This window comes from Aethalodelphis obliquidens, unplaced genomic scaffold (genome assembly GCF_003676395.1).
Source record: "Aethalodelphis obliquidens isolate GAN/ISIS:26980383/991018 unplaced genomic scaffold, ASM367639v1 scaffold45, whole genome shotgun sequence".
NCBI lineage: Eukaryota > Metazoa > Chordata > Mammalia > Artiodactyla > Delphinidae > Aethalodelphis > Aethalodelphis obliquidens.
Window position 1 is genome coordinate 2671065 of NW_020837989.1, and position 24311 is coordinate 2695375.

General features: G+C 40.9%; 1 protein-coding gene across 2 annotated transcripts in view; it reads right to left on the reverse strand.

Annotated features, from left to right (window-relative positions):
• SGCD (sarcoglycan delta) overlaps positions 1-21813 on the reverse strand; it is a 414508-nt gene extending 392695 nt beyond the window's left edge. The window contains exon 1 of one of the 2 annotated variants that reach the window (XM_027081446.1): positions 21709-21813. The gene's annotated coding sequence lies outside the window, so the exon portion shown is untranslated. Of the gene's footprint in view, positions 1-3848; positions 3934-21708 lie in introns of those variants that run through there. The other variant, XM_027081445.1, reaches the window with a different exon arrangement.
• Positions 21814-24311: the final 2498 nt, after the last annotated feature.

The window sequence follows — 24311 nt, forward strand, 5'->3', positions numbered from 1 at the left end:
GCACTCACATTAAACTGTTCAGAGAGAGAGAGGAAAAAAAAAAGAATGGAAAAAAATCAACTGATGAAGAGATATGGCTGACTGCTGTCTATGTTTCCACCCTCCTGACAACTCTAAAAAAATCTGCTTCCCCTGGACAAAAGTGGCTCCTCTGGAGGCTTGCATGAGCTCTCCCGTTTCACGCAGACATCTCTCATGATATGCACTGAGACAGCCACATATATATATCACAGGAGGAGAGGGACCCGTAGGAAGCCATTTTCCAAATGATTCTTAGAATTCCAACATCTTTGTGAGGGAGACAAAGTCCTCAGGGTGAAATTTAGAATTCACCTGAGAAAATAAATTAACCCCAGCAGTTCTTCATGGTGGTATAATACTACTACTTAGCAACTGATTTGGGGGAGGGGGGAGGTAAAATTATCTCAAATGCAATCATTCTGTATTGCCAAAAAGTTAGTGGCAAAAGTAACAAATTTGATCTTCCCTCCATTCCAGAGTTCAAAGGGGTGCTGAGGGGCACACAGATTAAGCCTCACTTGACTCAGGGATCTTCAAAAGGTGATAGATAGCCTGTGCTTAAATGCTTCCCGTGACAGAGATCTCACTACCCTTTTCAAGTGGTCCTTATGAGTTAGACAATTCTAATTGTTATCAACACATTTATTTTATAAACATAAAAGAGGCTCAAAGTCAAGTAAGGTGTGAACGTGCCTTCCAGGAGCTTGCAGGCTAACGGGGAGAACAAACTAGTTAAACGGTGATAATAGCAGAGTGAGATAAATTAGAAAAAAAATCTGCCAATATTAAGTAATATTCGAATCCCCTTTAAAGTAAGGAAGCTTTCCCAAACCCCCGCTGTTGACACAAATTATCTTTATACTGGCACTGCTAATTAGGGACCAACACAAATCTAAGTAAACTTATCACTTCTATAAAATTCTCCAACCAAAACAAATTTTAAAATTAAATACAAACAAAGCTGCCAACGCGTATCGTTCAAAATGGGAAATGACTGACTACTGAGAAGAATGATGACTTGCAAAACTAAACAGCGTAATGTGGTACAAGGACTTTAGCACAGCATCTTCTGAGCACAGCATCCCTCCTCTGCCGCGAGCCAGGTGACAACATGGCCTCCACTGCTTTTCTCTTTTCAAATGACTGCACAAGCTTTATTTTGGGATTTTTACTTCACTTGGCCCTCACGTAGGCAGACTGCATTCTCTAGGAATAAGGTCTGTCTCTGCTTATTTTCATCTTAGTCAATAGCACTTACATTAGTGATATATGGTGCCAGAGGGACCATGGTGACAAACAAAATGTAGGCCCTAAAATCATACCCTTGGTTATGAGGTCATCTTCCAGATGGTTCAGAATATACTTATTGTACGGTTTTTAGATAATCACTAAAATGCACACATAAAATCTAAAACTTCCCCAGAGGACTCATGGCCTTTAGGCATCAGTGGAATTCCATTTGAAAAACCAAGTAAATTCTTACTTAAGGTCAACTCAAATGCTCAGTGAAGATCTACATACATCTATGTCATTGTAAACACTCCCCTAGCACCAAAATCAGGCCCTAATATGAGTATGTGTTCGAACATATGTGAGTGGAATGAATATGTGAAAAAAATGAATGCATAAATGATGAATGAATGAATGATTTCCCATCCACTATGAAATCTGCTGCCATCCGGGTGTGTACAAAAGTCCAAGCCAAACACCAGGGGGAACTTCTTGTTTGTATTCTTGCAAATTTCCACTTCAGTCTCCCAAAGCCCTGGCTTCCCAACCAAGCACTGAGCTTCACACTATGAAGGGATCTCAGTTGTATTACTCAGCCCCTTACAATTCTGCAGACCAGAGCTGTGTTGTAACAACACAGGAACACAGCAATGTCATCTCTCACTGACCTTTTCACACACCAAGATCAATAAGAAGGGAAAATAAATGTCTTACTAGTCTGAAGGAAATTAGGCCTTTCTTTTCCATTAAATCATATTCTGTAAATTAAGGAAATAATCACAAAATCTTAGAATCCTATCTGCAAAGTCCTTTGACTCTAATCAATTAATTCTATGAGTCAGCTGACTTAAGACTAGAGAAGCTGACACACTTGTGCACGGCTCCAGGGTTTGTGGCAGGGCAAGGACAAGAATTGTAGTCTTTGACCTTTGCAGGTGTGAAGAACAGTGAGAAATTCTTGACAAATGAGTGTACAGAAGCTAGCGATATTGCCAGCACACCAGGTGCCTTTTCTCTGACATTTATCCCAACCGATGGGGGCATTACATAATTTAGCTATAAAATAGAAATGACATGGTCAATAAATATTTATCAGGCTGTGGATATGGACATCATACGTGTGATTTTTTTTTCATACACAGATTTGAACTTGACAGATGCAATGATTATCTCCACTCGGATTTTGCGATCCTGATGTACATCAGAGGAACCTGTGGAGCTTTTAAACCATCTACACTCAGGTTAATTAAATAATAATCACAAGGAATTTTTTAAAAAGTCCCCCAGATAATCCTAAAGTGTAGACAAGGTTGCATACCACTGATCTAGAATAATGTCTCAACCCTGACTATGCAGCAGAACCCCAAACTTTTAACAGATACAAAATCAAATTCTGAGCTCTACAATGGAATTGGAAAGCTCCCCAGGTCATTCCAGGCATTAGGGACAGCTTATCTTAAAATGCCTTTTTTGCTGTTGCTGTTATTAAGCCAGATACCTCCCTGGCTGCTGCTGCTGCTTTTTTTTAATTGACTTTTATTGAAGTATAGTTCATTTACAATGTTGTGTTAGTTTCTATTGCACAGCAAAATGAATCAGTTATACCTTTTTTTTTTTTCCATAATACAACCATTTCAAGGCAAAAATCTTGAAATAAATTCTAGAGTATAAAGCAGACCAGCAGAGCTCCTTTGCTTAAAGCAAGAGTGAGGGCTTGGCCACCCCTGAAGCACTTCTACAGAACCTTCGGATTCTTAGAAACCACTGACTTTTCCCCGCATGTTAACTGACCAGCTGAGGAGCTCAAAGACAGTAAGGGGAAGTAGTGACCTTTCAAGCCACACAGTGAATTAGAAGCTGAGCGGGGATCAGAACCCAGATCCTCTGATACATGGTGTAGTGCCTGATTCTGTATGTCATGAGGGCTCTTCCACCAGCACCATACTTCCTGCCTACTTTAAGGAATCACATCAAACAAAACATTCCAGTCTGCAATTCAAGGAAGGAAGGAAAGACAGAAGGAGGGAGGGAGGGAGGAAGGAGGCCATGTTGTACAAATGATTATAATACAAAGTGTTGACATCACTTATATGTGGAATCTAAAAAAAAAAATAGTACAAATGAACTTATTTACAAAACAGAAATAGAGTCACAGATGTAGAAAACAAGCTTACGGTTACCGGGGGCGGTGGGGGGGAAAGGGATAAATTGGGAGATTGGGATTGATATATACACACTACTGTATATAAAATAGATAACTAATAAGGAACTACTGTAAAGCAAAGTAATCTATTACTCAGTAGTCTGTAATAACCTATATGGGAAAAGAATCTAAGAAAGAGTGGATATATGTATATGTATAACTAATTCACTTTGCTGTACACCTGAAATTAACACAACATTGTAAGTCAACTATACTCCAATAAAATTATTTTAAAAAAAAAGAAAAAAGAATACAAAGTGTTGCCAGCCAAACAATATGGTAACAGATACATCTGTCATAAATAATCCTGCTTAGAAAAAGAAAATTTAGATAAGCTGAGTACATTAATTTTTCTAGTCAAAAACAGAAACATGTTGAAATAAGAAAAACTTACGAGGAAAGACAGACTCCAATCTGTGTTTCTTTTTGGTTCTTCCTGGGAGAAATCTGCTGTATAGGGAATAAAGTTGAAGTTTCAGGTCCTCCCTCATCCATGGCCCCGGAAGGGGTCCTAGTAGTGTATTAACAGCCATCATACATTTTTGTAAAACTCAACTAAAGTAAGATGAAAAAGACCCTTTTTCACCTTCCCCTTATGTTGCGTGGTTTTGGAGGATTTACATGCATCTTGAAGGTCCGAATAAGAGGAAGTTGAATTGGGGGCTCGCATAGTTCGGGTGCAGTGGTATGTATTTACATGGTTTGCAGACACCTCCCTGTAGAGGTACATTATGCTAGCTCCCCTCGTATAAGAATGTCTTCCAGGAATTCTCCTTCCATCCTTGGCTCCAACTCAACAAGCATGCTGTCATGAAGGTACATGACCAAAGGACACATTGCCATGTAAACACGTCCTATGATGGCCAGCACCAGAAATACGTGGATACTAGAGGAGCCAGAAGCTAGGTGGAAATTTTTTTTCTAATCATCAGTTACGTAAAATTTCAAGTGTAGAATTCAATTCTCATTGACACCCAGTCAAAACAGAAATTCTCTCCTGTCAAGAATATACTCAATGCAGCACAGAAAATAAATGTTCCCCACAGTTTTTCTTTTCTTACGGAAATCATGGAAAGGAGAATTAATCAGAATTCTTGTGTTTTCAGGTTGTGTGCACCGTGTGACTGAATTCTGTACATAAAATTGCATGCTTTATGCTTCACAACTATCAATAATTTTAAAAAAATTTTATTGAAATCAGCATAGGAGACAATTATCTTTCTATTGTCTACAGAGAAAGTGGTAGCACCTTCATATGAAGAGGCAATCGAAGGATATGCCACCAAAAACTGTAGGAAAAGTATGTCAGATAGTTAATTAATATTATTTTTTCTGGAGTTTATGATAGGTCAGCTTTTAAAAATTAATAATTTAATTTCCTCATTCTAAGTACATAGTCATGTTTTCTTAACTTGAGTTTGTATTTCTAATTTTTTCAGTTTCTTCCTTAAAACAGCCCCACATTTGTTCAAGCTTCGGGCTTCACCAAACCTGGAGAGTCCTCTGGTCCCTCCCACAAAGAACCCCAAGTGTACATCAAAACCTCAGTGGAACATCCTCATAAGACGTCACTGCCTAGCTGAGCTCAATGAGAGGTACACTTACCTGTGTTCCACTGGGAGGGATTTTCAGACTTCTGAATGTGTCAGAGCCACCCAGGCAAACAATAAGTGCAATAAATGCAGATTCCTAGGCTTCACGCCAAGGAATAATTCAGTAAGTCTGGCGTGCATCTGAGAAATCTGTATTTTTAACAAGCACCAAAACGGATTCTGGATATAAAGGCCCAAGGACCACGTTTTAAGAACGTGAATTTACATCCAACACAAAAAAAGCATCCTTGGGCCATCTTTGCCTCTACTTGTGTTATTTCTCACAGGATTACCCACCTTCCTCCCGTATCCTAAATGTATGCTTTGCCATCCCTCACTTTTTCACTGCATTCCTACCCTGGAGCTTTCATTTCCATTAACCTCTTTCAGCAGTATATTGAATACTATGCTCTTTGCAGCCTTTGGTGCTTGGTTTTTAAATCTCTTTGGCATTAAACAGAATCTTAGCTTACCTTTATAATCCTCTCCACATGTTGCCTAACTTTACTCTTATTAATGCCCAGGTTTCCAGGTCCTTGGCAAATGCTATAAACCTCATACTCTCATCTATCTACTGAAATGGCCCATTCAAAAATCACTAGTGATGTCCCTGATCAAAATTCAATGCACTCTTCTTAACACCCATTTTCCTTGCGTGTTTGGTCACTGCCAACTTCCCCTCCTCCCCTGGAAATTTTGTCCTTCTTTGATATTCATGACACTTCTGGCTTCTTCCCTCTATCTTTGATTACTGTCTGTCTATCCAAACTCTCCTCTCTGCCTCTTTCTCCCAAGTTCACATCATGAGCTAGCATTCTCTTGCTCTCATCTCAGAGACAATGTCCAGTGTCATACTTTCATTTTGTACTTCTATGAGAATTAAACTCAACTTACCACTTTTACTCCAGTTTCCATCTCAAATTGGACCTATCTAAATGTCTTCCATCCGTCTACTCCCTCATCAAATAATTATTGATGGTCAATCAAATTCCATATACCGCGGGAAGGGTCTCAAGATACCACAAGGAAGAAGAGTTAACCTGCCTTTATGAAGCTCACAGGCTGGGTGGTGGGGGACTATGTGCAGTAAATGCTTAGAAACAAAATGAAACACGTGAAGTATCTACACTGAAATATATCTGGTAATGTTCAAGAGAGCATCACAGGATGAAAAGTATTTTATATACACTCATCTAGAGAGAACTTTCTAAGGATGTACCATTTATGCTGAGACTTGAAGGATGAGAAAAAGACAGCAAGGTGAGGGTAGGGGCAAAAAAAAAAAAAAAACTATCTCAGGCAGAAGAAGGAAAGCAAAGGCAAGTGTCCCAACGCAGACAAGGCCTGTGTGACTGGCTGTAATGAGTGAAGCAGAGATGGGAGTGAGATGAGGCTGAAAAGCTGACTCGAGTCAGATGATGCTGGGCCTTGGAGATTATAGTAAGAAGTTCAGATGTTATTGAAAAGTCATTGAAAATCCATGGCAGAATCTGAAACAAGGGAGTGATAATCTGATTTATAAGAGTATAGCAATGCCTAGACCACAACAGGTGCAGAATAAACATTTGTCTTTTGATGTGATTAACACTCTTAGTTTTTCCCCTCCCTCTATACCAATCATGCATCAAAGCATTCTCAAAAATTGAATAATTTAGCAAAAGTGAACCTTGATCAGTATAATATACTCCCCAAGAGGCCTACTTTTATCTGTGGCGGTGCACCAGGCATGTAAATTTGAAAACAGAATCTTTCTAAGCAAATACACTCTCTTCTTAAGAATCACAAGACAACAGTATTTTCCATTAGTCATTGGGAACTTCTTAACAGTGTCATGCAACATATTTTACAGTGATATATGTCACCTCTCTGAATATATCCCAAACTCTTCCAAGTATTTAAAACTTCTTTGAACTCTAGTAGCGCCTAAACAATGTGTGTGTGTGTATGCATCTATGTAAGTATATGTAATTACGCATGTGTATGTATAATTATACATATATACACACACAATTGCATATATTTGTTCAGTGAATGAATAAAAATCAAGCCAATGCTAAATTGCAGAGCATATCCTCCGGTAATAAGTAAACAGCTATAAGATCAGAAGCAAAGGAATGAAAACTTACACAACGTGCCTCCGTTTCCTAAGGCACATGCAACTATGATATATTGATATTAAGTAGGCTTAACTACAAAGCATTACTCTGCTCCTTCATGAGGCTCTTTTCAGTGTTCACCTGTTCATAAACAAATCCAGTTGACTTAAAGATAATCTGTTTTTTTTGCACACAAAATGCAATAGGATTATATTTCCCAGAGAATGAATGTAGTGAAACTTTCTGTTGCTTTGCCATTAATACAGAGGAACCACCAATCATCAAGGCAATGTCATAATATAATAACCACCCATAACCATGGCTAATTAGTTGCCAAGTATAACACACATGGGATTTCCAAAGAAGGTCGTTCTGGATGGGCATTTTAAAAGCATGGCTTTGAGCTGTAACCTCATGGTCTCATGCATCCCAATCTTCATACCTGAGATCATGTAGCATTACAGAATCAAGGCCTTGACACTAACTTAATGTGACAATCTCAAGGAGAGGATCCATTTTTATGACTTGGACTTGTGAAGAACTTCCTCCTAGGTTGTGTGGCCTGGTTCCACTTCTGTCACTGCTCACACTACCAAGACCTCAGTGACTCTGCTACCTGAAGGTTTTTCCAACAGCCTCACAAATGTCCAACGTCACAGAAGCCATACGATTTGTACAAAGCCCATGCTCTCTATAAAGTGTTTACAAAGATCCTTGAGCCAAGCCCAGCCTAAGTGGTACCTGGACCCTGTAGCTGTTGCCCCTCTAATTTAGGAAGTCACATTAAATGCCCAGCTTAAGGCTCTCCCACACTGACCTTCAGAATGTTAAATCCCACTACTTTGACATGACTTTGACATCTTAACACAGAAACCAGCCTCGTCATACTCAAGTGGTCATACCCATGTTCACTCCCCTTCCTAAATCTGGTAGGTACCAAATAGTTACTGGAAGATCTTCTAGTGCCCTCCTTCCTACATTTTATCAGTTGATATTAGGATGATGGAAGGTCTTGGGGCAGAAACATACACAGCTGGCACATTTCATGAGGCTGAACACCTATTCTAGAATAATACTGTTAGAAACCATCACTTTCTGTCTGCGTTGTGTTTTTGTTTCACCTGGATTCTTCTTCAGGAGAAGAACACGTTTTCTTTATTTCCTCCCCAAATAAAAGAGATATCTAGAAACAGTTACAGTATCTGCATTATCAGTCTGCTGTGCAAGAATGCATTATGTTTTGAGGGATGATTAAAAAACAATCAGTAAACCTTCCAAAGACACATCAATGCTATCAAGTTTCCTGACGATTTTTCTCTGGAGCCTATAAAATTTTATGGGCCACGATCCACTCTACTAATAGGGTTGAGGACAAGGAAGCATTGGCAGGCATTTTATTAAGGCTTGCTAGACTCTTCTACCCACTAGGCTTCATAATGTCTTATTCCGTAAAGGGACTTATGGAAGTGACGACTGCAATTCTCTGTACAGTTACATACAGTGGGGCAAAGAAACGTGGCAAAGCACAGACTTGTCTGTGGAGGAAACCCCGATCTCAATCTTTTTTTTTAAACAGAAAAAAAAATCTTTGACCTCTACTATGTGCCAGGTACCACAGCAGATCCTGGGTATATCTAGGTCTTCAAAAGGAAGAGTAAGATATTTCTGTTTTCATCAAGCTTGTATATTAATGAGAGACATGGACAGTAAACAAGTAAATGAATGAAACCATTGGAACTAAAGTTAGGTGGGAGGAAGGAAACAAAGAAGGTTCCATGACAGAGAGTAGAGAGTGAACCACACTGGTCATGGAAGGCCATTCTGACCAAATGACAATTAAGGCGAGACCTAGAGGTAGAACAAGTTTTCCAGCAGAGGACAGAGCAAGCATTTCGGCCTTAAGAGCATCCTCAAGTCAAGCAGGATGGCCAGCAGGGCGGGCACTGAATGAGCTCAGAGGAAAGGGTAAAGGAGGGCTTTGCAGAGAGAAGCTGTGGACTAACTATACTCTGCCTTCTACGTTATGAAGAGTACAGAATTAACATGGCTAGGCTAATAAATACATTCACTTACTTAGAAATAAGACAAGTGATACAAATCAATTGAGCTAGGGTTTGTTAACGCTGCTGCGGCACCTTACAACTTCCAGAACATTTAAAAGTAAACATGAATTACATCACTGTTTACAACTGTAACCAGTTTATATAAATAGCAGGAAGAAGTTCTCCCCCAGGTTCATTACAGTTTCTAGAGGTTGTTGTAAATCTAAGTCATTTTGGATTATCTTGGCACGTAAATAGTTTTCCATTACCAGGTTAATTCTGAGGTCTCAGATTTCAAATTACCTGCTTTTCAAGGGTTGTTTTCATTCACCCAGCCATACAAGGCTTCAGTCTTGGATAGCTAACGTTCGGCACAATTTCGACAATGGTGATAAACTCCTCACTTTTAGCTCTGATATAACAATCATCCAGAAAAGTAAATGCCTATTTGTATGAAATGGTCCAGGAATGCCATGTTCTATTTAAACAAATATTTGGACTAATTTAAAAGTGAGGTATTTCATCTTTTAGTTTTTTAAGAATTGGAATATGTAAGTGTTGAAGAGTTTTTACTGCAAAAAATTAGACAAGTGCATGCATTTAAAAGAGCTGAAGAAGATACAGTTAAGAAAACCTTTTTCATTTACACTTTCAGCCTTTCTCCATAGAGGCAACTATTACCAGCCGCCTTCTTATCCCTAAAGAAATGTTCAATACACATACAGCCTTTATCCAATATATACATTCAAAGCATACATGCACACATTTAAATTTTTCTTTTTCACAGAAAGAAGGGCATATGTTCACTCTTTATTGTTCTTCATCTAAGCTGGTCCATTTACATAGCTCAGTGATAGTCCCACAAAAAAATACAGAAATCTGTTTCTTCTCAAAGTTAGTTCTAAATTGTATGTGCACATGATATTTAACTTAATCAACTCTTTAGTGGTGAACACAGGTTGTTTCCACTAATTTTCTGATACCAATGCTCATTTAAACAAATGAATACTTACGGGTATTACCATGTGCTGGCACTAGTCATTCAGTGGTAAAAGACAGATTCCCTGCCTCTTGGACCTTACATTTTAGTGGAGGAAATGATAACCAGATAAACAAACATCTAGTTTGTCATACTTATTCTTGGGATAAGTCTTATGAATAAAAAAAGTAAAGCCAGAGAAGGGGACAGGCAATGACCAGGGAGGCTCCTGTCTGTAGGACGATCATGGAAAGCCTCTCTGTGGTGGAGATATTTGAGAAAAAGTCATGAACGAGCAAGACAGTAAAGCATGAGGACATCTGGGAGTAGCACTCCAGTCAGAGGAAACAGCACCAGCAGGTGCAAAGGCCCTGAGGTAGGGGCTCACTTGGCATGTTCAAAGAACAGTGTGGCTAGATCAGAGCATACAAGGGGGAGCGTGTTTGAAAATAAGCTTGGAAGTGCAGGCAGAAGGAATGCACATTGCGTCTTATACGCCACAGTAAAACCATAGGTATGACACTGATTGTGACAGTAACTATCAGAGAAGCAAGGTGCAGGAGTGATCAGATTTTCACTTTGGAATCACTCTCACTGTTCTGTAAGGAATAGACTGCAGGGGCCAAGAGTGCCAGTAGAGAAACCAGGGGCCTGTGACTCCTGAAGTCACCCAAAGAGAGGTGACAGTAGCCCAGATTTGGGTAGAGGTTGAGTGAGAAGGTGGCCAGTTGCTGTATTTGGAATCTGTCTGGAAAGTAGAGCTAACAGGATTCGCTGATTCCCTAGACCTAGGGTGTGTGCAGGACAGGAGTCAAGGAGAATGCCAGTGTTCTGGCATGAGCAGCAGAGCGAATGATGGTGCTATTTATCAGGATGGGGAACACTGAGAGGATAGTGGCTCATGGGGCAGGAGGCAAATGGAGTGTGAGGAGAGGAGAGAGAGCGCTCTGTTAAGTCACACTGATTTTTGAAATGCACAGAAGAATCCATGGGGGTGGTGTCACAAAGGCACATAGAAATGAATCTGGAATTCAGGGGGAAGACGGCTTAGAAATGAAATGTGTAAATATTCTGCATATGAGTATTATTTAAAGCCACAGGAATGGGGCATATAAGTTTCACATATGTCCAAACAGAGCGCTCAGAGAAGCCATGAGACGCTGAATTGCTAGGTTAAGGTATGCATGAGAGTGTGTGTGTGTGTGTGTGTGTATGTGTGTGTGTTTTATAGATGTTATTATCAAAGTTCTCCTCCAAAGTTCAATATGTCTTCTATTTAAACTCAAAATATTTATCTCTGATGAATTAGAAGATATTTCAATATAATTACAAACATTAATTCTCACTGTCCTAGAGATTTAGATGTGTGAGGTGTCAGCTGAAGTCATTTCAGACAGAAATATCTTTGTGAAACACACATACATATTTGTTCTAGGCATTTTCACATACATTAGCTCATACATTCCTGACAGCACTCTGGGGGATCAATCTTATTAAAACTATTTCATAAATTAAGATACCGAGGTACTAAGGAATGAAGGGATGTTCTCAAGGGTTCCTAAGTAGTGAGTTGGTTAGGGTCTGGACTCAAATTCAGGCCCAATTTTCCTTCCAGTAGACACAGAATGAGGCAAAGACTTAGCTTTCGCTGAATAAGATGCAAGGTATTTACCACAATGTTCATTGAAGCACTGTTTACAATAGCCAGGACATGGAAGCAACCTAAGTGTCCATCGACAGATGAATGGATAAAGAAGATGTGGCACATATATACAATGGAATATTACTCAGACGTAAAAAGAAACAAAATTGAGTTATTTGCATTGAGGTGGATGGACCTAGAGTCTGTCATACAGAGTGAAGTAAGTCAGAAAGGTAAAAACAAATACTGTATGCTAACACATATATATGGAATCTAAAAAAAAAAAAAAAAGGGTTCTGAAGAACCTAGGGGCAGAACAGGAATAAAAACACAGACCAGATGTAGAGAATGGACTTGAGGACACAGGAAGGGGAAAGGGTAAGCTGGGACGAAGTGAGAGAGTGGCATGGACATATATACACTACCAAATGTAAAATAGCTAGCTAGTGGGAAGCAGCTGCATAGCACAGGGAGATCAGCTTGGTGCTTTGTGACCACCTACAGGGGTGGGATAGGGAGGGTGGGAGGAAGACGCAAGAGGGAGGAGATATGGGGATATATGTATATGTATAGCTGATTTACTTTGTTATACAGCAGAAACTAACACAACATTGTAAAGCAATTATATTCCAATAAAGATGTTAAAAAAAAAAAGATGCAAGGTATTTAGAATGACCATTTAGGTATATTTAGTATGAGATGCATTTAAAAAGGGCATATACACTGCCACCACCTGATTAACTCTGTTTTCCTCAGGTCCTCTCATGGCACTATTACAGGCATTTGGACACATCAAAGAGCAAAGCCACCGGTCCCTAATCTCATGGCAGTGACAGGAGGCAGCGATGGGAGAGACAGATAATCAACATGAAAATTATGTTTGAAATTTCTGTCATAAGACAATGGGGGCTACGGGTAAAAGAGCAAAAAAACAAAAAAGACAGGAAAAGGCAGATCAGCAGTGGTAGCAGGTGAAGAGCTGGGCAGGTTCCACCTTTAAGAGCATGAGAGAGACTGACCTCATGGAGAAAGTACAATAATATCTGAGCAGACTGGAAGGAACCTGGAGAGTCAGGGAGATCTGGCTTTGCATTAACACTCAGACATCATTCTAAACGTGGTCCTTGACACTGTAAGTTGAAAACCAGGAAAGAATGTAAACTGAACACCCTGAACAGGAAAAATAATTTCAAACACTGAGAGCAAATTTAATAGTGTCACTTTCACATGCAAAGGGCACTGCATCTACCCATTGCGGCCTCGTCTATAACCAGCTTTCTCAACAGGAGCGACAGATTGTTTTCAGCTACCCTGTGTTGTACAAAACTGGGGCTTCTTACGTCCCCATGGATGATTCTGCCCAGAACCAGATGATGACAATCGCAGTCGGGCCTCTACAGTGCTTCTGTGACTTGGGGACCAAGCTGTGTAATAAAATAATAATGAACATGACTCGAACACTTAAGATCAGAGAACGAGACACAAAGCTTGAAGAGGACATGGACAATATCAAGTCATGAGTTAACAGATGAGAAAACTAGGTTCAGGGAGACTTTAGTCCCAAGAACAAAGTCTGCTAAAACTGAAAAACAGCATGTTTCCCACGAATTCCAGGCTTCAGTCTTTTCAACTGAAACTCCTGTTTGACACCACTTTCATCAACCACCATACACATGCCTTTTGAACAATACCCAAAGGCAAATCACAACAAAACCACAAAGAATACAAAACTGTTGATAAATACTTGTGTCGTGGTTACCATGTGCCAGACCCTGTTCTAAACACTATACTGAACTTATTTAATTGTCACAGACATATAATTATGAGGCAGGTGCTAGTACTATCCTGATTTTACAGTTGAGGCAACTGAGAAACAGAAAGCTTAAGCAACCTACCCGAAGTCATTCAGCTTGTTAAAGACATAGCAAGAATTTGAACCCAGAATGCCTGGGTGAAAACTCTGTTCCAATTTTTGTGTTAAATGTTTCCAGATATGTGTATATACTTAGAATAGTGTGATCACTAATTAGGAACATGTTTTGGTAACAGTTTTAGCTAGAATTTCTCAACATGGATAGTAATTTTAAGACAATTCTTCATATACTTATTGAGGGACTACTATATTTCAGCCAGGGTGCATGTTACTCTAAGTATAGGCATTTTTTCCCAGGTAATAAACCATCTTTGATATGTCTCTGAAACCCATAAATTTTTACAGCATCACGAAAAACTGTTACAACAAATTAAGCACATCCTTCTATAGTCATTCAATAGTTCCATAAAATTAGCATTGATCCAGTAGATTCTCCTTTGACAACTGTGTTTGGCAAGGATCTTTAGCTATTACCTGTGCTCTCAAATGCTTGAAGGGAAATCTGTGGTCTGAAGGGAAAATCTCTTCATCTCATTTTTAGTCATGTTATTGCTTTCTTTCTTTCTATCTATCTATCTACCTATTTATTTATTTGCGGTACGCAGGCCTCTCACTGTTGCGGCCTCTCCCGTTGCGGAGCACAGGCTCCGGACGCGCAGGCTCAGCGGCCGTGGCTCACGGGCCCAGCCGCTCCGCGGCATGTGGGATCCTCCCGGACCGGGGCACGAACCCGTGTCCCCTGCATCGGCAGGCAGACTCTCAACCACTGTGCCACCAGGGAAGCCCTATTTCTTTTTTTTCTAAATTAAAGTGTCCAGAAAGCAGGAAAACAATAACAGCTAAAAGTTATTATGCACTTTGCATGCCTTCACATATGTCTGTATGTACCCATGAACATATGTATATATGTTTACTGAGTTATAAGTTACTCCTACTGAAATACACAGATATTCACTACACAGCTCGAGGTTTACAAATCTGTACATCTGTGTAAAAAATATTCAGTCAAGATAGGGAACCTTTCCATCGCCCTAGAAAGTTCCCTCATGCCCCTTCCTCATCAATCCCCAACCCCAAAGGCAGTGACTGTTTTGATTTCTAGCACATTTGAAAATTTTAATCCTAAGTACAATTCTATGAGGCGCTGATTCCAAGGAACGTCTAACTCTGAGACCCATGCTTTTGGCCACCATACTGTTCTACTGTATTTCTTCCTAGTGGACACTTAGCCCATCTCAACAGTGCCCTCTGAGAGAATTCAGTCATGATGTCCTAACTTCTCTCTTATGCATCTAGAATGGTACTATACGTACCACCCTTGGAAGAATTGAAAAAATGGTCACTCAAATCATTTTCTATATCCTGTGGTTCAGATGAGACACCCTCTTGAGAGCTTACTGATATCAGATTAGGCAGGTGGGGGTCACTGAATGAAGCGGACATGTGCCCTCTTAAAGCAACAGGCGCTGCCCAAATCCCCCCAACTGCTACACTATGAGAAATCAGACCAGGGATACCCTTCTGCAGTTTTTTCTAGATAATCTATATATCTAAATTTGTACATAATATCTCAGTACATGTAAATGCTTTGTAACTAAGTCGATTTTTAAAAAACACTTCATGAGTCAAAATGTGTCCACAGGCCAGCCCTGGATTGCCAGTTTGTGACCAGGTGTTTGCATCCTCGGCTTGGGAAACACCAGGATTAGCTTCATCAGCAACAGAAAGGAGGCCACAAACCTCTGAAGGTCACAGCCAGCCCAGGAGGTAAGGTCTATCATCACATGGTAAAAGTTCTGCTGTCCAGACTCTGGTCTACTGCCAACCCTCCTGCCCACTGAGGGAAGCCGATGACTTTGGTAAACATCTTGAACAAATATAAGAGAAAAAAGAAACTGGCAACAGGAAGAGGGCATGGAATAAAAACACAGAAGGAAACAGCTAGAAAGAGTAGAGAACACTAGAGAGGAGAGAAGACAACTACAGGTAAGAAAAGGAAGCAAAGGACAGGCATCTCTAGGCTTGAAGCACCTTCTTTCATTGACTACACTGGCCCAGGACCACAAACCCAGTTGGAGTGGAGACAACAGCGTGGTGTGGAATGACTTGCTTGGAGCAAGGAGCTCTCTCTGATGTTTATTTACTTACTTATCTGAGCTTTATGAGAGTAGTTTCAGTGCTTAAATATTTTGACCCTGGGAAATAACGTCAGGGTTTCCAGCAATTCCGAAATATTATTTAGAAGTCAGGGAAATCACTAGAGAGTCCGATCCTGTCACCTTGGCAAAGGACTGTGGTCTGAACAAGGAGGAAATTTCTAATCCCCGGCAAAATGGTTTTTATCAGGAAACTGTGTTCACTGTAACAGGTGCCACTGCATTACTGGTTAAAAAGAAGAATAAAGCCATCTCTTCCATATCCACCTACGCACCCGGAGCTCCATTAGGACAACCACCAGCAAAGATTTTGAGCAAATCAATCCCACAGGATTTATACACTTAGTGAACCGTGGTGACACGTCCCTTCCCCAGTCCTGCAGACCTGTTCAATAGGCCACAGCTTACATGGCTTCCTTTACAGAAGGCAGTTCACACTTGACAAAAGGAATCTGAAACCATAAGAAGCATGACCACCTTTCTGTGTGGCAGCAAAGGTGAAAGAAAAAGGACAGTGGAATCTTCAGAGAAATTAAGGCAACAAAGAAAAAGTAACCTGATCACTCAGCATAAAACCCTCCTCTGCTGACTGTCTCAGTGTTTCATTTTATCATTTGATCTGCCTATTTCATTCTTTGTCAGTTTGCCTCATGCTGAGATGATGTTAAGCATATACATCTGACATACTTAAGTCCTTACTGTGTGCAAGGCACCATGCTAAGGGCAGTCCAAGCACAAGCTCACAACATACTACGAGGTAGATGCTACCATGTTCATTTTAAAGATGATACAATTGTGGCTCATCAAGAGGATGTAACTCGTCCAAGGTCACACAGCCAGGGTCACAGTCCAGGTCTGTATGCCTCGCAGCCTGGGCTCACGTCACAATGTAATCACTCTCCTTCTGCTACAAGATCATCCCACCTTTCACTCTTCTTTCTTACTGGGCTGCTTCTCACTTACGATCACCCTCTGCCCCTTTGGTTCACAGATGTAGAGTGTCCTGTTCATGGAACACGCCCTTGTCAGATGAGTGGAATTGAATTCAGGGAACAGTATTTTTGTCAGGAGGAGGTTACTTGGAATGTGTTCAGAGAAGGGTAAAAAGAAAAGTGCAGGAAAAGATAAAGGAGAGATGAAATACTTCAAGACATTCATAAAGAAACGGGAGAGCTTGAGAATAACAAAAACCATAGAAAATGAGAACGAGAAAACACTTTACAGGCATCTCATCCTATTTTACAGATGGAAAAACTGAAAGCCAGCTCTTAGTGGACTCAGAGCCTATCCCAAGACTTCCGACTCCCGCTACCCTTACTCCCTCTCTTCACCTCACTTCTGTACCAGGTCCTCCTACCACCCTCAAATGTGCCTTAAGAGAATATGACAATGGCCATGGGTTACAAAGTACAGAGATGCAAATCTGGCCCAATCTGAGGAGGCTGGAGATGAGAAACAATGCCCCAAGCTGCCTCGCAGCACGGTGAGGTTCTCCATCACTGAATGAATTACTGACACATCTGGCTGACATCTGTCAGTGATGCTATAAATGGCACCGTTGTAGTAAATAATGATTTAGCTCCAACAGTATTAAAGCAACTCAGTTCTGTGGACCAGTGTCTGATTGGCTTCAACAGAATAACCTGGGGAGTTTTTAAAAATAGAGGGATTCCCCAACTCTAATCTCAGAAATTCTGATTCAGAAGGTTTTGAGAAACCATGGAACCAGGTGATTTCTGAGGGACCTTCTAATACTAAGACTCCATTACGTTACTTTCTGTAGCACGGCTTCCAAAGCATCACTCAGTTCTCATTATTAAGCCAACACGCATAACAAGTAGTCCACTCCAGACTCAGGGTCAAGGAGCAAGACGCACTGCCATTGTCTCTGAACGCCTATGTTCTCTAGACAGGTAGCACATCTTTTCTAGTCTCAGTGTTCACTTCTTTAAAATAGAAGCAATGGACTCTTAGAACAGTGCTAGAACTCTTGATCTGGATCTGTGGGCTCCTATTCCATACCCAGAGGGCCTCCACCCATCCTGGTAATGAAACTGCATGGGGCCAGTAGGCACATGACCCAGTTCTGGGTGTGGATTCTGAGAAGTGAGGGGAACTTTATGTGGGAGGGTGTCCCTTCCTGATTAAAGGGGCAAAGGCTCATGAGGAGAAGTATTTTTCCCCTTCATGTCCTGCCACCTTTGTCCTGACTTGAACATGACACATGGAGATGAACAAATGGACAGTGGAGCAGGAAGGAAACTGGTCTCTAGGGACGTCGCTCAGCTGCCCCAACAGTCCTGGACTGTCCAGGTGTAGTCCACATCTATATGCACAAAAGGTAAGGCTTTATACTTTCCGACTCTATGAGCACAATTTCTATTACTTGCAGCCAAATGCAATCTTTACTGATAGGGCATTAAAACTCTCTTTTCAAATGAAATCTCTTGCAAAATCCCAATATATGAAACAAATAAAAGTGGCTGTGCTATTTAGAAAAATGGATGGAGTGTTTCCAGAGCCATTCCTTCCTATTTCCTGCAGGGGTTCTTCCGAACCAGAACTGGCCAAAATCGGTACCTCTTAAGGTAGAGTCTCCAAGGCACCAGGGATTCTCAGATTTTCTCAGGACTCTGAGAGTTCTCTGCCAAATTTGTTCTTGTGCTTTTCTTTCTCTTTTCTTTTGATGTACTTATTTTATTTACCCAAATTTTGTCCTAGGAAACACAGATCCAATTCATGACCTATGACTACTACCATGCAGTTCTGGTGTCTGCATTTGTATTCAGTGTACAATCATGTTGGCAATAAGAGATTTGATTCTAATTGCCATGAACAGAAAAAGGAGCAGAGTGTAATATAATACAAAATGAAACATTCCTTCAAAGGTGCAGATCAAGGGACATCATGGCATGCAAATGAAGGTACATTTGAAGAGAAAAAAAGTCATGGAAGAATCAAGTCTATATCCAGGATATAAGAGTTTGAGTGTCTAGAATCAAAATAATCTCCAGATAACTGTCAGTCCCATGTTCATGGTGAGGCCTTATTAAATTTCAGTAAAGCATCTTCTACCTAAAATAACAATGTTGATAATCTGAATACTATTACTTTACTTTGCATTTAATTCATAAATTTATTTTAGTCTTATAGATGCTAAAGAATGATTAAAATAGAGAGGTGATTACCTAGGTGGGTATTTTTGGTTTGTACATATTTAAATTGCAGTATAATAAAAGCAGTTAAATCAACAATGGGGGCGTGGATCTTTTCCCTCACCCTGTTAAAAGGAGTCTTTACATTACTCAACTCAAGAAATTCTGGACTACAGGATGGCCCTAATCCCTTCCAGATGGTCAAATCCATAATTCCATGAACCTCCTCACCTTATGAAATTAATATTAAATACCTCCACCAACAATGCGGTACGTGCCCCTGAAGGTTTTTAAAAATTAAAAAAAGAAATAAAATTAAATAAATTCATGCATTAAAATAAAGCATACGTATCACTCTATATTCCTTTTCAAATGTTTGTCTTAAGGATGAAGTGTACGCGGGCAGGGCCTAGAACAAGCTATGCTCACTGCCATCCCTCCCCCATCTCCACCTGGTCCCTTCACTCATCACTCCCAGCAGAATATCTCTGGATGGAATAAATACGGGTTAAAAATAAGGCCTCAGGAGCCTGCTCCCTCCTCACTTACGAAATCTGAACCCTTGGGCGATGCCATTCTTACAAAATGTGCTTTCTGACTGCTTCCAGAAGGCACAGTGGGGCAGACTGACCGTGGGGTCTTCTATTGTGAAGAGGGTAAAACCATTCTCCTCACTGAGGCCACGGTTTAGCCACACACTTCAAGGTGAACCAATCAGTGCCCGCTGGGCTTTGCTATTCTAGTATGTATGTTTCATTCCTGTGCACAGATCTCCCTCTGCCCCTGCTGCCCAGTTTGTGGTGTGGCCACTCCTCCCTCCCTGTAGCCTCTACCTCTGCCCTGGATTTCTTCTTCTCTACCCTCCCACACCCCTCTTTGTTTTTCCTTTTTAAATGTCCAGGGAACTTGATTTTCCCCTCGTATACTTCTAAAACAGGGCAACTATAGACTTTCTTCCAAGTTTCAGGCAACGCTGTTCGTACCCCTGCAACCTGAAGTTGCTATTTCACGCCTGCTCTGCTCAAGGCTCAACGCACACTAAATTTAGAGGAGTATGAAATTGGAGCTCACAGTCTCCTTTTTCACTGGCAGTGTGTTTGGCTGTGGTTCATGCTGTTTCCTAATCTCTTGGCATCTTGCTCATTCCATAGGCAACCCAAGTGTAGTCACTGTCTGTCCTATCTTATCCCATGTCCAACAGTTCCCAAACCCTCTTCATCCCAACCCAACCCAAAGATGACACTCACGAAGAAAATATTTGTGTGCCATCTCTCAGAATAAGAATTCCTGCTTCCAGTCACTTTCTTCCTAATTCCCTCCTCCAAGTGCAAAATTGTGGAGAAAGTAAAATTGCTGGCCGAGAGGGCTGACTTGGCAACCAACAAAACACAAGGCCTGCGCACTTATCCTAGGTCTTATGCAGACAAAGATATGAAAAAGTCCAGCCCCCCCACTCTTTATTCACCCATTCATCTAACTCTCTACTATCAGCTACTTGTTGAGAGATTTGAGAACCGAAGTCAATGCACACCTATTTTATTGAGGTCCACCGTGAGAGTTCTAGCCACTCTTCTGCTATTCAAGAAGTAGCCAAGAACCCATTCATTCATCTGTTTCCCCAGTCAGACTCCTGGCCAAGGCCCCTTTAGAAAACACCATTGCTGTCACTGATGGTTCTGCCAGTAATCACAAAGCTGTAGTGAGATTGAGTCCAGCTCTTTCAGAACTGAACAGTGTTCTTAAGTGCAATTATATTATGCTATGTATTTTCTAAATGTTAAGTATAGAATAAGATATAGCTTTCGAGGAAGGGGTAAAAATCTGTATTGCATTATAGTTGATATGTATGAAAAAGAATTATCCAAAATTTGATTTTTTAAAGAAAATCACTCTTTTCAGTAAGGTGTAAAATAACATCAATTAATGAAATAAAATTCACATTATTATATGTCTGTCTTTTAACAATGATTTTGACTAAATTACTGTTTTCTGTGACTCTTTAGTTGTCTATACTTCATAAAACACAGAAGTATTTTTTTTTGAGGGAAGAACTGCCAGTTACTTCTACAATTCAGAAAAAATTGAAAATTATTCTAGAAACAGAATTACAAATGTTGTATCCAGCATATTTCTAGGCAAATATATCACTGAGCTCCTTAATGACAGTCAAAATCCCACATAATAATAAAAGATGCCAGGAACTCACATACACGTATCTGTTCCTACACTCTGAAAGTGTGATCCAAAATAGAAACTTCAAACGCCGATTTCCTCTAAAATGAGAGCCATTTTCTGCTAAAAACGTCCCTCTCCAAATTCTCATAAAGCAAAGAACACAGACAGTCTCATCTAAAATTATATTTCCTGCCAACGAAGTGTCCTTCCCCACAGAAAAGTTGCAGACTGTTGGAGCAGGGTGACAATACAAGAGTTCACATACTTTGCTTTTTCACAGTCGTGTTGCCAGCTTAACCCTAACTTTCCAACGCGTACTGCCGAAAATCACCTCTTGAAGGGGGCTGAGGGAAGAAAAGATGACAGACAACCCCACACCAAATGTTGAAGTGATGGAGTTCTAACTTGTTCATACACATACCCACAAACTCCCCACGCCCCCCCATACACACACACAGACACACAGAGTACTTGCAAACAAACAGCAGGCTTAGAAAGCGAAGAGAAAGCCTGCAAAAAATGCAAGAACTGAGCAGTTCCCTACCTCTCCTCTGCTTCACAAAGCGGCTGAAGAGAATCCCCTGCGATCCAGGCGCGTGTGGGGAGGCCGGAAGGGGGCGGCCGCTCGGCCTGCAGAGGCTGAGCAGGCCCAGCCTGTGTTCAGAAGCTGCCCCAGTCAGATTTTCCAACTGCAGAGTTGGAGCCAAGTCCCTGCCCATGCCTGAAGAATTTCCTGAACAGCATTCCCGTGCTTTTTCGGACTGCTTTGAAACCGTACCCTGCCTGTACTTCAATACGCCTTTGTCAGGCCAACTCCCACCTACTGGGCCGGCTTCAGCTCTCAATGGGAAACACGTGTGTCAAGCACAGACTCGCTCCCCTGCCCCAGCGCCCATGGGGGCTGCCGGGCTCACACAACCACAAAGGCAACGGCTTCTAGAACTAATACTGATTTCTCAGTCATTCTCCACGCGGCCTCTGCTCTGTGGCGCTCGATGCTGGAGCTGAGTCTCCTTCCCCCGCTCCACGCCGCCCTTTGCCAACTTCCTCCTTGTGCTGACAGCCCCCAGCTGACCCCTGTTAGCCCCTCACCCCAACCCAACTCTTGCCAGTCCTGATAACGAGCCTATTACAGCTGAGAGATGGGAATTCTCATTTGATCTTCCTCCCTGCCAGTGCCTCTGTCTTTGCTCAAAGGATCAATTGCTGGAGGGGGAACAATATTTTTAGCATTTCCAGATTGGTTCAGTACTTCTGAGTTGTCCCCTCAACCTGACGTGTGCATCTCTTACTGCTGCCACTAAAAATAATGCAATTATTTTTCAGGCACTTTTGTGGCTCTCTGCTGTCTAAGTGCGCTGGTCCCCAAATGTAACATTTTGCAGGCTGTTGCAACGTGTGCTGTGGTTACAGGAAATAGAAAGGAGAAAAGAAGGTAACTTTAATCAGAATGTCATAATTCTCTGCACCTGTGATTACTTCTGGATGACCCTCCATCAACATGTCCCATGTACATGCTGCTGGATCGTGTAGTCTACCTTTGAGATGTCCTCTTTCCATAAAACGCAGAGGAAATTTCTAAAGATACAGAGAGGACACCCCTCTTCTCCTACACTGAAAACCCCCTCTCTAAAGAGCCAAAGCTAAGTTGTCAAGGTAACATTGTAGAAAACGATGATTTAAAGAGAAAGCCTCATTTATTTTGAGTTTTATTCTTTTCTGTTTGGGGGGTATTCATATTTTACTTCCAAAATCATATCCCGCTAGCAACTTATTTTAAAGAACTGGCTTGCCAGATTTTAAAAGTACTGTGTATTCCTGAGGGACTGCTGTAAATAATAGATGTGGTAGAATCCGGAGTTCAGCATCAAACTGCAATGGGTACTTTCAGGAGGATTCAATTTTTGCCTTGGGAAGCAGTGTGTCTGTCTGTGGGGAAGGGAGCATGGGCACCTCTAAGGTCAGGACACAATTATAGAATCAAAGAACTTTAGAGGAGGAGGGAACCCCAGAGACCATCCAATCCAAATTGTTTCAACCCTTTATTTTACAAAGGGAAATGGAGGTCCACACAGATGAGATGTTCAGAGGTGCAAAGACTCTTAATGTTAGAACTGATGCTAGAAAGCAAGATTTGGGTGAATTTTCCATGTGCTTTCTCTTTCCCAGCATCATTTGGGAAAGGCCATATCATCTAACCTTCACAAGAGAAGGCTTATAATCAGATGGCCTGGGTCTAATCTTAGTTCTGTCTCTTACTGGCTGTGAATTCTGATTAGTTTGCTTGAGCTCTCTGGACCTCAGTTTCCTCACCTGTAAAATGGGGGTAATAACAGAATCCAGCTCACAGAATTTGGTGAGATAATCCATGCAAAGTGCTTATTATAGTGCCTATAAATTTTGGTTTACTTTTCCTTTTATTGAATCCAGCAAAAACCAGACCCTTTCTCTCACCAAAAAGCAAAACTGTACTCTCACATCTAGTTTGAGTTCCTAGAGTCAACTGATTGGCTAATTAAGTTTTCTGCCAAGTTACCTTTACACAATAGGGGCCTACCCCCTTAAACATAGACAGGTGTCCTAATGCTTTATTGGAACATTAGCCAACCACACAGCTATTTTTCATTTATTCACTACACCTAACACTGAAGGCTCTCCTCAAGATTAACTCACCAGCAAGGTAAACAGTCAGACCAAATCTGCATTCAGTTACATGAGGCTCAACAAACTGCCCTTCAGAGAGAACTGGAGCTTCTGCCAAACCTTAAGAGCTCAAGATTACCATTCTAAAAATAGAAGACCATTAACAATGGCAATTTCCAGGTTTGGCAACTGCAATGTCCTAAATTAACAGCAACAATTACAAAATAAAAATCCCGTAGGTCAAGGAAGAAGTCTTACTGAGGAAACAGTGGCTACAAATTCTAAAGAATCAGATTTCTCTCTGGGTTTCCAGAGCCTTCGTTTCAGAGGCAATCATAGCAAGTGGTTCATGAATCACACACTACTTATTCATCATGTTGGGGTGCCCAGGTTCTTTTGGGAAAACAAAAGAGGAGGGGTAGTTCTTAATTTTAAGTGGTTTATAAATGCTTTGGTAAACAAAAAAACAACAGCAAAAAAAAAAACAACCCAAACATAAAACAA